Source organism: Pristiophorus japonicus, chromosome 3 (assembly GCF_044704955.1).
Source record: "Pristiophorus japonicus isolate sPriJap1 chromosome 3, sPriJap1.hap1, whole genome shotgun sequence".
NCBI lineage: Eukaryota > Metazoa > Chordata > Chondrichthyes > Pristiophoridae > Pristiophorus > Pristiophorus japonicus.
The window spans coordinates 250,260,158-250,274,635 of NC_091979.1; the positions used below are offsets into that span (position 1 = coordinate 250,260,158).

The 14,478-nt window shown below is 43.1% G+C and overlaps 1 protein-coding gene across 16 annotated transcripts in view; it reads left to right on the top strand.

The window, feature by feature from the left end:
- Nucleotides 1-14,478, top strand: part of add3a (adducin 3 (gamma) a) — a 341,424-nt gene that overhangs the window by 43,095 nt on the left and 283,851 nt on the right. For 13 of the 16 annotated variants that reach the window (XM_070876511.1, XM_070876514.1, XM_070876515.1 and 10 more), the window contains exon 2: nucleotides 98-209. The exons of the other annotated variants lie outside the window; for them this stretch is intronic. The gene's annotated coding sequence lies outside the window, so the exon portion shown is untranslated. The remainder of the gene's footprint in view (nucleotides 1-97; nucleotides 210-14,478) is intronic. 16 annotated transcript variants of the gene reach the window in all.

The following is a 14,478-nucleotide window of genomic DNA, read 5'->3' on the forward strand; positions in this document are numbered from 1 at the left end:
TTAGCCCAATGGGGAACTAATGGTTTTGAATCTTAAGAACTAAATTATATGAGCAAAGCATCACATTGATTGAACATAATTTTCTTTTGGCCTGAAGGTGAATTATTTCCAAAGTTAACGTGGAATTAAAGATTTGTCTGCATTAGAGCTGATACATCTGAAGCAAAGGCTTAACTTCAGAAAGAAACACGCCTGTGAAGTCGCAGACAGTAAGTTCAACTTCTGATCAATCACTTTTATTACAACTGATGCCTTTTGTAGACCAAAACTGTTTAAATTTTCTTTCTTTCTAGAAGCATACATTCCAAAATAATTTGGGTGAGGATTCAAATGTTACTGTTGCTGTATGACTTTACTTTACCTTGTGCTAAATTCCTTGAGAGTTCAGGAGAATCCTATGAAAAACATTTGAATCTGGTTCTCTAAAGTATAATTCAGGATTAAAAAGTAAAAATGGAATAAAATTAGTTTCTGTTATGTTTACAGTTTAACTCTCCTGATCAGCTTTGTTATATATGTATGTAGAAGATTATGGAAAGCATAATCAAATAATCAGCAGTATCCTGTATAACCCTTATCCTAAAACAAGGTGTGTGTGTGTGGATTCTTGGTGTCATTCTTGTTTGCAAAATGCCTTTGAAATGCATCAAATGTAACTTGAATACTTATTAGCTTCATATGTTCTACACCATTTCCACCCATAGTATGGATTAAAACACTTTTAACCATATGTGTAGATAAATATTTGGGTTATATGGACTGTCAATAACTATACTCAATTATCAGTTGTCCTTCCTTTTCTGATGTTTTTATGCTTTGGAAGTTGAGATACACGTAACATGACCATGTTGATTTTCAGCATTCTGACCTTTACATTGGCTGAAACTTTGTTTTCATGGTTTGAGATATTATCTGAACCACTTGACTGGATTACTGCCTTGGAATCCTCAGACAGCTATCCAGCATTCTTTTAATACTTGCCTGTAGTTCTAGTTCATTGACCAGGAGAGATTCAATGTAATGTAGTTGTATTGTGGTTCACTCATTGTAGATATCCAAACTAAGTTTTGTTGGATCAGCATCACTTCTACAAAGGTCTGTAGAGCTTCATACAGAGAAAGTGTCCATCTAGTAGCGCTTGTTTTTATTTCTGTTTATCACTCTTTTCTGGAGAGTAAAGGGCATCATGATTTAATTTTTCAAGTATGTAAATATAGTTGTGTTCTTATAAATTGCTATTTTAACTTTTTTTGTCTTTTTAAGCTGTTTCCACTCTGTTTTTGTCACAGTTTGGAATTAATCCTCAAAAGTTATCTATAAATCTCAAAAGATATTTTCCACTATCGATTTTTCCAGTTCCTGTTCCTGTCTCTAGAACTGACCTCTGTGCGCCAATCTATTCCCCTATTTTTAAACTGTTGAGTTGGGTGTTGATACTGCAGGGTTCCACTATATAAAGCAGAATCCAATTGCAACCGTGAGGGACTGACTTCCTGATGCATTTTTGTGGGTCTGTTATAGTTTGGGTCTGCCATAGATACCTTCTCTATTTCGATAGGATCAGTTGGTTATGGAAGCAGTCTTGAGTGTCTTACTTTTATGGCATTTGACGCTCTCTGCCTGATATCTACTTGTACAGTAGCATAATCCAAGGATGTAACACTAGCACCCTTATGATCTGGACTGGATATTGCGCACTTAATCTCCAAAGGCAGACTGAGCAAGCACTTGGTAAGACAAGGCCTTATATGAATTGTTAGTTACTTTATTTCACTAAGGTGAACATACAGAATAGCTGTGATGGAACTCCTTGATTCAATCTATGCAACTAATCTTCAAGTAATAATATAAAACAATGAATATAACATGCTATCCAACATTTGTGGGTTGTCTTATATAAACAAGATGGCTTTTAACTGTCCTCTTCTTCGACTCACCATTTGCCCTCACCACTGTCTCTGACTTTGCATCCTTCCTGTTGCATAAAGCTGCCCGTCAGCATCTGAGTCTGTTTTAAACAAATATTTACTCTTCACAGCTCAAAAAAAGAATCAAAAGATTTCAGTGCTGTGGATGTGAAATTTTTTCTGATTGCTGGTCTGGTTTAATTCTGGAATTTTGCTATTTGGCACGGTTTCCTGCAGCACAAATTTAGTAGGCACCAAATTTAAGTAGCAGGAGAAATGATCTGACAATTGGAACTGAAAGAAAATGATGTAAAGGTATAGAAATTAATGCCTACTAAATCTGTGCTTTCAAAATTGTTTGGTTGCTTCCCCTCTGTTCTCGTCATTAGCCACATTCATGTCTTTGTAAAATGTGAATTTCTACGGACTACTTTAATTTATTAGGTGATGTGATTAAGTACCGGTAGTTCTTGGCCTCTTAGAAATGGCACATTTGAACAAATTTATCAATCTACCTTGCCTCCCCAGGATTAACTGAAATGCTGGTTTTTATAATTGTATGTGATATGTCTTAGGCAATTTAATGTGTTAAATCCAATTGGACACTTGTGTCCTATGGAGACAAAGGGGTCAAGTTTCGGGCTGTGCCTAGAACAGCGCAGCCCCGCGAGCCACGCCTGTTTTCCGCGCTCAAAACCGCGCTGAAAACTTACCTCGGTATTCTCCACTCCCTCAGGTCGATCCAGGCCCTCGGTGCAGCGCAGCACAAGCTGTGGGGGGGCGGAGCCAGGTCCCTGCACTGAAAACAGTGCCGGGACCTCTGCACATGCGCGCTACAGTGGGCACGCATGTGCAGTAGCTCCTTGCGCCCGAAACTGTGTGGGAGGGGCCCAAAGCACGCCGCCCCTAGCTCTGGCCGAATGGGCTCACTGGGGATGCGATCAGACTGCACCTCCCTCCTCTTCAGCTCCTGCTCTGGCTGTGGCTCCAGCTTCCTCCCCTGTTCAGCTCACGCTCCCTCTGGCTCTCTCACCTCCCCACCCCAGCTCCCGCTCCGCTGCCTGAGCCCACCCTGCTCCTGCTCCGCTACCCGACCTCCAGCCCCCGCTCCGCTGCCTGCTCCCCTCCCCCCCTTCGACGGTATGAGGTGTGAATTGACTAGAATAGACTGGCAGAGGATACTTAAAGGGTTGATGGTGGATAAGCAATGGCAAACATTTTAAGATCATATGGATGAACTTCAGTAATTGTACATCCCTGTCTGGCGTAAAAATAAAACTGGGAAGGTGACTCAACCATGACTAACAAGGGAAATTAAGAATAGTGTTAAAACCAAGGAAGAGGCATATAAATTGGCTAGAAAAAGCAACAAACCTGAGGACTGGGAGAAATTTAGAATTCAACAGTGGAGGACTAAGGGTTTAATTAAGAAGGGGAAAATAGAGTACGAGAGGAAGCTTACAGGGAACATAAGAACTGACTGCAAAAGCTTCCATAAATATGTGAAGAGAAAAAGATTAGTAAAGACAAACGTAGATCCCTTGCAGTCGGATTCAGGTGAATTTATAATGGGAAACAAAGAAATGGCAGACTAATTGAACCAATACTTCGGTTCTGTCTTCACAAAGGAAGATAAAAATAACCTTCTGAATGTACTAGGGGACAGTGGGTCTAGTGAGAATGAGGAACTGAAAGATATCCTTATTAGACGGGAAATTGTGTTAGGGAAATTGATGGGATTAAAGACTGATAAATCCCTGGGTCCTGAGAGTCTGCATCCCAGAGTACTTCAGGAAGTGGCCCTAGAAATAATGGATGCATTGGTGATCATTTTCCAACAATCTATCGACTCTGGATCAGTTCCTATGGACTGGAGGGTAGCTAATGTAACACCACTTTTTAAAAAAGGAGGGAGAGAGAAAGCGGGTAATTATAGACCGGTTAGCCTGACATCAGTAGTGGGGAAAATGTTGGAATCAATCATTAAGGATGAAATAGCAGCCCATTTGGAAAGCAGTGACAGGATCGGACCGAGTCAGCATGGATTTATGAAAGGGAAAATCATGCTTGACGAATCTTCTGGAATTTTTTGAGGATATAACTAGTAGAGTGGACAAGGGAGAACCAGTGGATGTGGTGTTTTTGGACTTTCAAAAGGCTTTTGACAAGGTCCCGCACAAGAGATTGGTGTACAAAATCAAAGTGCGTGGTGTTGGGGGTAATGTACTGACATGGATAGAGAACTGGTTGGCAGACAGGAAGCAGAGAGTCGGGATAAACGGGTCCTTTTCAGAATGGCAGGCAGTTACTAGTGGGGTGCCGCAGGGCTCAGAGCTGGGACCCTAGCTCTTTACAATATACATTAACGATTTGGATGAAGGAATAGAGTGTAATATCTCCAAGTTTGCCTCCCTCCCCTCCCCCCCCCCCCTCTTTCCTCCCTCTCCCTCTCACTTCTCCCCCTCCCTCTCCCTTCCTCCGCCCCCCCCCTCCCCTCGCTGTCAGAAACACATAGACACTGACAGACAGGGACTGAGATAGATACACTGGGAGGGGGGAGGGGAGGGAGGGGGAGCCCTGTCCCAGCCCCAGCCCCAGCACGCTGTTGTAGGGCTCCCGGTGCTGTAGTCGGTGAGTAGAAACTTAATTATTTATTTATTTATTTTTTTGATTGATTTATTGATTATTGATGGCTCTTTATTTGTAAAAGTGATGTGTTTCATGTTTGTAAACTTCCCTTTCTCTTCTCCCCCCGCACCCCCCCTTCCCATCTCTCTTCCCTACGCCTGATTTGTAACCTACGCTTGATTTTCTAAGTGTAGGCAAGGTTTTTCTGAGCTTACAAAAATCTACACTTACTCCATTCTAAGTTAGTTTGGAATAAGTTTTCACTGCCTAAACTTTCAAAACAGGCGTAAGTGGCCGGACACCACCACCCACCTTTTGAAAAAAAAGTCTGTTCCAAAATGAAACTGTTCTAACTGACTAGAACTGGAGCAAACTAAATGCCGAGAATTGCAATTTCTAAGATACTCTATTCTCAACCAGTTGCTCCAAAAAAATAGGAGCAACTCAGGCCGAAACTTGACCCCAAAACGTTTGCGTAAACCCTACTCAGAAAACATTTTACTGCAGTTAATGGAATTAATCTACTACTGCTACCACAAAGTTATCGTAGTGACGTTTGCTATCCTGAAGCTCAACTTCTAGAATATCTGAAAATCCTCCCACTTGCATCAAACTAGGTTTGGGCAGCTGCTAATCCTGATACGTTTAATGGAACTGCACTGGTCTTTTGGTTCCAGTTCAGACAGGTTTCAATTGTATTACCACTCTTCCTGCCCCAGTATTGCTTATTTGAACTTGGAAAGGGATACATGTGTTACTAGCATGTGTCATAGCAGGCAGCTTTGCCTTAAAGTCCAGCCTTTGATTCACAGTCATTCAAGAACTTTAAAAAAAAAAGCATTAGCATAACTTAGATCCACCTCCGTTAGATCTTCTGGTGTCAATGTTGACATGTCCCAGTCTCTTCTGGTGCTAAAGTTGACATGACCCAGTCTCTGCCAGAGGAATCAGATTCTTCCTCAAGTTTGCCTCTATTTCCCTCCTGTATAGCTCAATGATGAATAACTGTCAACCATTATATAAAAAGTAGGCATGACTAAAACAAAACCGTCTGTTTGAATTGAAATTTTTAACTGGATTAAGGCACCAAATTTCAGCGCATATGCAAGATTTACTTGGTAACACTTTTTTCCCTTTCTTCTTGCCTCCACTCCTAAATGGTTATAACTACAGAAAGTTTCATTTTAAAAAAGAACTGAACAGAAAACAAATCTTCCTTTGTAGATGGGTGAAGAATGGTCCAAGTCTTTGATGCTCTAACACATCCCAAAGTACTTTACAGGCAATGAAGTACTTTTGAAGTGTAGTCACTGTTGTAATGTAGCGAATGCAGCAGCCAATATGTGCACAGCTAGGCCCCACAAACAGCAATACAATAATGACCAGATAATCTGTTTGTGATGTTGGTTGAGGGATAAATATTGGCCAGAACACTGGGGATAACTGCACTGCTCTTCTTTGAATAATGTTATGGGATGTTTTACATCCAGCTGAGAGTGTCTTGGTTTAATGTCTCATCCAAAAGGCGGCACCTCCGCCAGTGCAGAACTCCCCACTACTGCACTAAAGTGTTAGCCGAGATTTTGTGCTCAAGTCTCTGGTATGGGATTGGAATCCACACCTTCTGACTCGGAGGTGAGAGTGCCACTACTGAGGCACAGCTAACACCTGAATCCCATGGCACTATTCAAAGAGGAGCAGGGAATTTCTGTGTCTCTGCAAACATTTATTCATCAATAAAAAAACAGGTTATTTATTCATTTATCTCGGTACTGTTTGTAGGACCTTGCTGTGTATAAATTAGTTGCCACATTTGCTTACAAAATAACGATTGCATTTCAAAAACAGTACATTAATTGTGTGAAGTGCTTTCGGACATCTTGACGACATGTAAGGTGGTGTATAAATGAAACGTGTTTTTCTTTTTTTATGTCTGAACCAACACCCAGCTATTCCATTTTGCCTCCATTGACAATTCCAAGGTCATTGCTATACTTTCTAACCCAGAACAAAGCTCAACCCCAAAACTGTTTCAAATAATGCTTTTATTTCTATCCGACACATTGCCTCTTTCCACCTCTCCCTTATGACTAGTGAAACTCTAATTTACACCTTTAACACCTCATGGCTCAACTTCTCCACTGTTATTATTTTTACTTCTCCCAAATTCCACTCTTCAGAATGCAAGTTGTCATTTCTCTTGCACAAAGTTCTGCATATCCAGCACTCACATCCTTGCCAAGCTCCATTGGCTACCGCACGCCCCCCCCCCCCCCCCCACCTCAGTAATTTGTTTAAGATTCTTACCTTCCTCATTTACAAATCCCTTTTTTTGATCTTGTCACACCCTGCTTTGGTGATCTCTTGCCAAACTCGTGCGCTTGCATTGTCTGACTGACCGTGTTCTTCACTCTTCCTGCTTCACCTTCAGTGAACCATCATTTTATCACCAATGTCCCTGCCATTCCATCCCAAAATCGCTTCACTTGCTTTCAAAAGTCTCCGTTTAAAAAAAAAAGCGTTGATATTTTAATTTCAACTTCTCTGCAGTGTGTTACCCTCGTTCCTGCTTATTGTTGACTTCCCTGCCCCTGTAAAGTGCTCTGCAGCATTTTCCCTTGTGCAAGAACCAGAGAGCTATAGAAATGCAAGTTGTTTTGTGCTTTATCACAGCATACATATCAAATATTAATGCATTTAAAACTGAGGAATTCAATCAGTTTAATAGCCTTTTATCAAGTGAGCCACTTTTACTCTTAGAATAAGGGGCCGACCATTTAAAACAGAGATGAGGAGAAATTTCTTCTCTGAGAGTTGGAAATCTGTGGTACTTGCTGCCTCAGAGAGCCGTGGAAGCTGGAATAAATTTAAGACAGAAATAGACAGTTTCTTAAACGATAAGGGGTTATGGGGAGCGGGCAGGGAAGTGGGCCTGAGTCCATAATCGGATCAGCCATGATCGTATTAAATGGCAGGGCAGGCTCGAGGGGTTGTATGGCTTACTCCTGCTCCTATTTCTTTTATTTATGTACTAATCCAGAATATGTATTGTGGACTCATGAACTTGAAATATTTATCTGCAACAGTAATTGTAAAGAGCAGAGTAATGAAAAAACTTTTGAAAAGATACATATATCCAATGAGTGGACCTTGCTGAATGAGGTACAAGAAACAAAATTGCAAATGTTATGCTAGCCCCACCTCAGGAATAAATGCAAGAGATTTCTGAGGTGTTTTCTGTTGACATGAGTATCCTCATTCCTAGATCATTTATGCACAGACAAAAGTGGGCAATTCTTTACTCAGGAAAGAGAAAAAATCTGCAAATGATCTGTGGCTGCAGGTAACGCTGCCAGAGGCCTGGAAACAAGTTATCCAGCTGTCTGTCAGTTAGGTTGCATGGAGTCAGGGGAGAAAATCAGCTGTCGTGCATTCTTTTCAATTTTTTGGATACATTTTATAGTGGAAAAGGTTATTGGTCACGTACTATACTGAAGCAATGCAATTTTACTTGTTACCTCTTTCAGTCTACTTTACAGTAGTTGCTGCTCATGGTGTATTGAATGACTACTTTGCAAACATCTGTAGTCCGTTCACACAGATGGTCTTGACTTACTTGTTTGCCACTTTATTTCACCCATCTCTCTCCTGATAGTCTCAGTTCAATCTTTCCATATTTGGTTTTCTATACTGCTTCAACCAACCTTAATGCAGGCTTGAAGAATAGTATCTCTGCTCCTTTCTGGATACTCCTCATTACTCTGGTCTGATAAATGGCTCCCAACAACTTCAGACCTTTGCTGTTAATGTGGAATCTCTTGGATTTTCCAATTAGATAATGTGCACATTCGACTACAATCCTTTTGAATTTTGGAACCAATGCCTTTTCCAATGTCTGACAGAGTTGGTCTTCATAGAAGGGCTTAATACCTCTTTCCAGTATTTTAGAATCTATTAAGCTTATTACAATCTTTAGTTACTGCTTAATAAACTCTTGACTATTTATTTTACCCAGCACTTTTCTCATCAGCCATGTAAAATGTTTTTCTCGTCAGCTCTCCTGACGACCCCTTCTCCACTGCACTAGAAGATCCCAGGTATTTTTGCTGATGTGCTGCATTAGCTAATCTCAGCCAGGATAGCAGTTGAAGTGCATGAATTGGCCTTGGAAATTCTGGGTGAAGGAGGAGTAAAAACAACTATCAGCCAGCCTTCCTGCTTCTGGTGATTTCTGCTGGATAGTGCATATGTGTGAGTGTTTGATGCTCTCCATGCTGATAATTGGTATAGGCTCATGAGTGAAAAATGGTCACCTGGACAAAGTATAATAAAAACATAAGAAGTAGGAGCAGGAGTAGACCACCTGGCTTCTCGAGCCTGCTCTGCCATTCAATAAGATTATGGCTGATCTGATCATAGACTCAGCTCCACTTCCCTCCCGGCTCCCTATAACCCTTTATTCCCTTATCGCTCAAAAACCTGTCTATCTCTGCCTTTAAATATATTCAATGACCTGGCCTCCACAGCTCTCTGGGACAGAGTGTTCCATAGATTTACAACCCTCTGAGAAGAAATTCCTTCTCATCTCAGTTTTAAATGGGCGGCCCTTTACCTACTCAACCTATCTTCATAAGTCAAACCCCTCATCTCCGGAATCAACCTAGTGAACCTTCGCTGAACAGCCTCCAATGCAAGTATATCCTTCCTTAAATACAGAGACCAAAGCTGTACGCAGTACTCCAGGTGTGGCCTCATCAATACCCTGTACAGTTGTTGCAGGATTTCTCTGCTTTTATACTCTATCCCCCTTGCAATAAAGGCCAACATTCCATTTGCCTTCCTGATTACTTGCTGTACCTGCATACAAACTTTTTGTGTTTCATGCACAAAGACCTCCAGGTCTCTCTGTACTGCAGCACTTTGCAATTTTTCTCCATTTAAGTTATAATTTGCTTTTCTGTTTTCTCTGCCAAAGAGGATAACCTCTCATTTCCCACATTATACTCCATCTGCCAAATTTTTGCCCACTCACTTAGCCTGTCTATATATCCCTTTGCAGATTTGTTTGTGTCCTCCTCACAATTTGCTTTCCCACCCATCTTTGTATCATCAACAAACTTGGCTACATTACACTCGGTCCCTTCATCCAAGTCAGTAATATAGATTGTAAATAGTTGAGGACCCAGCACCAATCCCTGCGGCACCCCACTAGTTACTGTTTGCCAACTGGAAAATGACCCATTTATCCCAACTCTCTGTTTTCTGTTAGTTAGCCAATCCTCTATCCATGCTAATATATTACCTCCAACCCAGTGAACTTTTATCTTGTACAGTAACCTTTTATGTGCCACCTTATCGAATGCTTTCTGGAAATCCATAATGATGGGGCTATAGTCCAGCAAAGGTTTCAGCTTCAGGAGCAGAGTGGAGAATGCTATTTAGTAGTGGCTTGCATCAGAACTGAGCTCAATTCTATCTTCACCCAACACCCAGCTATAACGCTGGCCACTGGCTAGCAATCAGGAGCAGGGACCTTTATGATTATTTGCTCTTTTCCCATCCTCAGAGCAGAAGTGCTAAACCCAATTGTGCCCTTGTTGCTGCTTTGGCTCGGCTAAGCTGGGAAATCCCATGGATGAAACATAGTACTTTCTTGAACTTTATGACCCAGTTGGTACTGCCTACTGATTTAATACATTCTAATTTTAAACCCTAAAAGGTAAGGCACATTTCTGACCTTAGCTCGGGCAACAGTGTGGGATGTTTTTTTAAACTACTAATGGCTATTACAAAGTATTTACAGTACAGATCAGCCCAACAGGTCCATACTGGTATTTATGCTTCACAGGAGTCTCCTCACACCTCTCTTCATCTAACCCCATCAACATATCCTTCTATTCCTTTCTCCTTCATGTGCTGATCTAGCTTCCTCTTGAATGCATCTTTGCTATTTCCCACAACCACTCCCTGTGGTAGCGAGTTCCACTCTCTGGGTAAAGAGGTTTCTCCTGAATTCCCTATTGGATTTATTAGTGACTGTCTTGTATTTATAGCCCCAAGTTCTGGTTTCCCCCACAAGTGGAAATATCTTCTCTACGTCTATCCCATCAAACCCTTTCATAATTTTAAAGACCGCCATTAGGTCATTCCTCAGCCTTCCCTTTTCAAGAGAAAAGAGCCCCAGCCTGGTCAATCTTTCCTGATGGGTCCAACCTCTCAATTCTGTATCATTCTAGTAAATCTTGATTACACCCTCTCCAATGCCTCTATATCCTTTTTAGAATATGGAGTTGAGAACTGTTCATAGTACTCCAAGTGTGGTCTAACCAAGGTTCTAAACATAACTCCTCTGCTTTTCAATTCTATCCCTCTAGAAATGAACTCCAGTGCTATGTTTGCTTTTTTAATGGCCTTATTAACTTACATCGCTACTTTTAGTGATCTGTGTATCTGTTCCTCTACCCCACTTATTTTCCAAGGAGTATGGCCTCCTTATTCTTCCTACATTCTGTGCTCTGACAAATCTTTGAAAACATTTCTTCTAACCTTGATCCTCACTGTCTTAGTGACAATTTTAAATCTATCGCCCATCCTCAACCAAAGGAAAAGTGTCTTTTCCCAATTCACTCTTTCAAAACTTCATAATTAAAAAAAAAAAAAATCTCAATTGATTTTTGACTCCGGTGTAAATAGTCCCAGTTTTGCAAGTTTCTGCTCAAAAACATAATTTCTTATCCCAGGCATTACCCTGGTGAAGTTACACACTGCTTTCTATAATGGGATATCCAAAATTGCATACAGTACTTTATGGCCTAACTTTCTGTATAAATGTATCATTACTTCTTAACTCTTATATCTCTATACTGGTATTTATAAAACCTAAAATGCTACGTTTAAATGCTTTATCGACCTGCACTCTCACTTTCAGGGAATTGTACATTTGAACCTCCGAGGTGTCTCGATTCATCCACTCCCTTTAGTATCTTTCCATTGATTGAGCACTCCCAGTCCTTGTTTTTCCTCCCCCACATGTATCACCTCGCATTCATCCACATTAAATTGCATCTGCCCCCTATCCGCCTGTCCCACTAACCAGCCTGTGTCTTCCTGAAGTCTTTCGCAGTCCTCCTCATTGTTCGCCAAGACTTTTGTGTTATCAGCAAGTTTCGAGATTGTGTTTTTTATGCTCAAATCCAAATGATCTGTATACAGAGAACAAAAGTGGACCCAGCACTGACCCCTGGAGCAGAACACTGCCAACCCTTCTCTAATCGGTTCAACACCAATTTTCCCAAACACACTTTCCTGTCTCTCAAACAACTTTTGATCTGTGCTGCTGCATTTCCTCTTGGCACTTCGCACTCTGCATTGCATTCATCATAGGCGGTCCCTCGAAACGAAGATGATTTGCTTCCACGTCAAAAAAAGGACGAGTTCACAGGTGTTTCAATGAAAGACCCGAACTACTTCCTGAAGGGTGGAAGATGCCTGTGCGTGAATTTTTTTAACGTGGGATGACCGTTGCACACCAGCCACCGCAAGGGCTTGACAGAGCTAGATCTTGGTCCAGTGGACTGGAGACCAGCTCTGCTGCACGGACCTAGTGCGCACACATATCACAGTGTGGGTTGGCCCGTGCTGCCCCTGGGTCCCTGGCCCCGAACTTGCGCCTCCCCTGGGCCCCGATCACACCCCTCTACAGTCTCTTGCCGCTTCTTCGCCCCTCTCGCTGCTCCTGCTGTATCTGCCCATGCTAAAATCACCGGCCTGGATCTTGGTGACGTCACTCTTCACAGCCGTCTCCCTCTTCACCAGCTCGCGCTGTACCTTGAAGTGGTACGCCTCCACGCTGCTCCTGGGCCTCCACACGCTGCTCCTTTTATGGCCCCGACCTGCTGCTGGTATTCCCTCGCAGGTCAGGGCCTCCATGCTGCTCCTTTTATGGCCCCACAATCCACATGTTCAGAGAAAGTATGCAAGGTAACCAACACTCTGCATGGCCAGATGAATAAAAGTAAACAGCTAATGTAAAATAAAATAATTGCATTATTGTGGGAAATTTATTAAGCCATAGTTATTCACTGTTTGTAATATTGCACAAAATTAAACATGAAAATTGATTTTATTGTAATCAAGAAGTAAAAAAAAAACAATCAATCCAAACAGGTAAAATTTAAAAACAATCAAACATTAACAGCAAGGTGCAATTAATCTATCGATTTTGATACAACATGAGATAAAGCAAGAATAATGCAGCAGAGATATTATGAAATCCAGGAATCATAATGCGGCTTACAAGAGGCTAGTGGAAGAATACTGAAAAAGGAGAGGAAGTGTTTCAAGAGTGTAAAACTGAAAACTCTCCCTTGGGGAGGGCAGGAAAAATATATCGGATAAAATGAGAAAAATTGAAACTGAGGGAGGAGAGAAGAAAAAGGAAGATCGTGAAACAAAAAGGCAGATGGGATAAAGGGTCACTGGGTAAAGCTCATGAACAGTGGAGCGCCTATTTAAAAACACATATTTATCTCCTGTCCATGTCTCAAAAATACGTCTCACAAATTACTTATTGAAATGTCGTGATTGTTATGTAGGCAAACACAGCAGCCATTCTGTATCATCTCACAAAAAACCATCCCTTTAAACTAGCAACAAAAAAAATAAGACTCGCAGGAATTTATTGGATTGAGGCAGAGAATATATGTAGTTTTCTCTAGGTTATCTTCTCGAACTTAAATCAGTTTGTTTTGTGTCCTTTTCCCCCTCTTTTTTAAAAAAAGGTACAAATTCCTGATATGCAGCTGGAGAGGTTCCATGAGTACTGACAGCCCTCCAATACCTTGCCAAGGTGGCCTCAACCCGGATGTTGAGGGGTCAAGTTTCGGGCCGCGCCTAGAACGGCGCAGCCCCGCGAACCATGCCTGATTTCCGCACTCAACTGCGCCGAAAACTTACCTCGGTATTCTCCACTTCCTCAGGTTGATCCAGGCCCTTGGAGCAGCGCAGCACAAGCTGTGGGGGGCGGAGCCAGGTCCCTGCACTGAAAACAGTGCCGGGGCCTCTGCACGTGCGCGCTACAGTGTGCACGCTCTCCCCGCCCCCCCCTCAGCTCCGGTCCGCTCCCTCTTCCTTCGGCGGGGCCCGCCCACCCGGCATCTTACTGGGGGCGGGCCCCGCCCGAAGTCTTCGGCCCGGCTTCTTCACGTCGGCCGGGCCTGTTCAGCCTCCCCTCTCTCCTCTCCTTTCCCCCCCCCATCCTCTCTTTCCCCCCTCCTCTCTTTCCCACCTCCTCTCTTTCCCCCCTCCTCTCTCTTTCCCCCCCTCTCTCTTTCCCCCCTCTCTCTTTCCCCCCTCTCTCTTTCCCCCCTCTCTCTTTCCCCCCCTCTCTCTTCCCCCCTCTCTCTTTCCCCCTCTCTCTTTCCCCCCTCTCTCTTTCCCCCCCTCTCTCTTTCCCCCCTCTCTCTTTCCCCCCCCTCTCTCTTTCCCCCCTCTCTCTTTCCCCCCTCTCTCTTTCCCCCCTCTCTCTTTCCCCCTCTCTCTTTCCCCCCTCTCTCTTTCCCCCCTCTCTCTTTCCCCCCTCTCTCTTTCCCCCCCTCTCTCTTTCCCCCTCTCTCTTTCCCCCCCCTCTCTCTTCCCCCCTCCTCTTTCCCCCCCTCTCTCTTTCCCCCCCCTTCTCTTTCCCCCCCCATCTCTTCCCCCCCCATCTCTTCCCCCCCCATCTCTTCCCCCCCCCCATCTCTTCCCCCCCCTCCTCTTCTTTCCCCCCCTCTCTTTCCCCCCTCCTCTTTTCCCCCCTCTCTTTCCCCCCCTCTCTTTCCCCCCCTCTTCTTCCCCCCCTCTTCTTTTCCCCCCCTCTTCTTTCTCCCCCCCCTCTTCTTCCCCCCCCCTCCTCTTTCCCCCCCTCCTCTTTCCCCCCTCCTCTTTCCCCCCCTCCTCTTTCCCC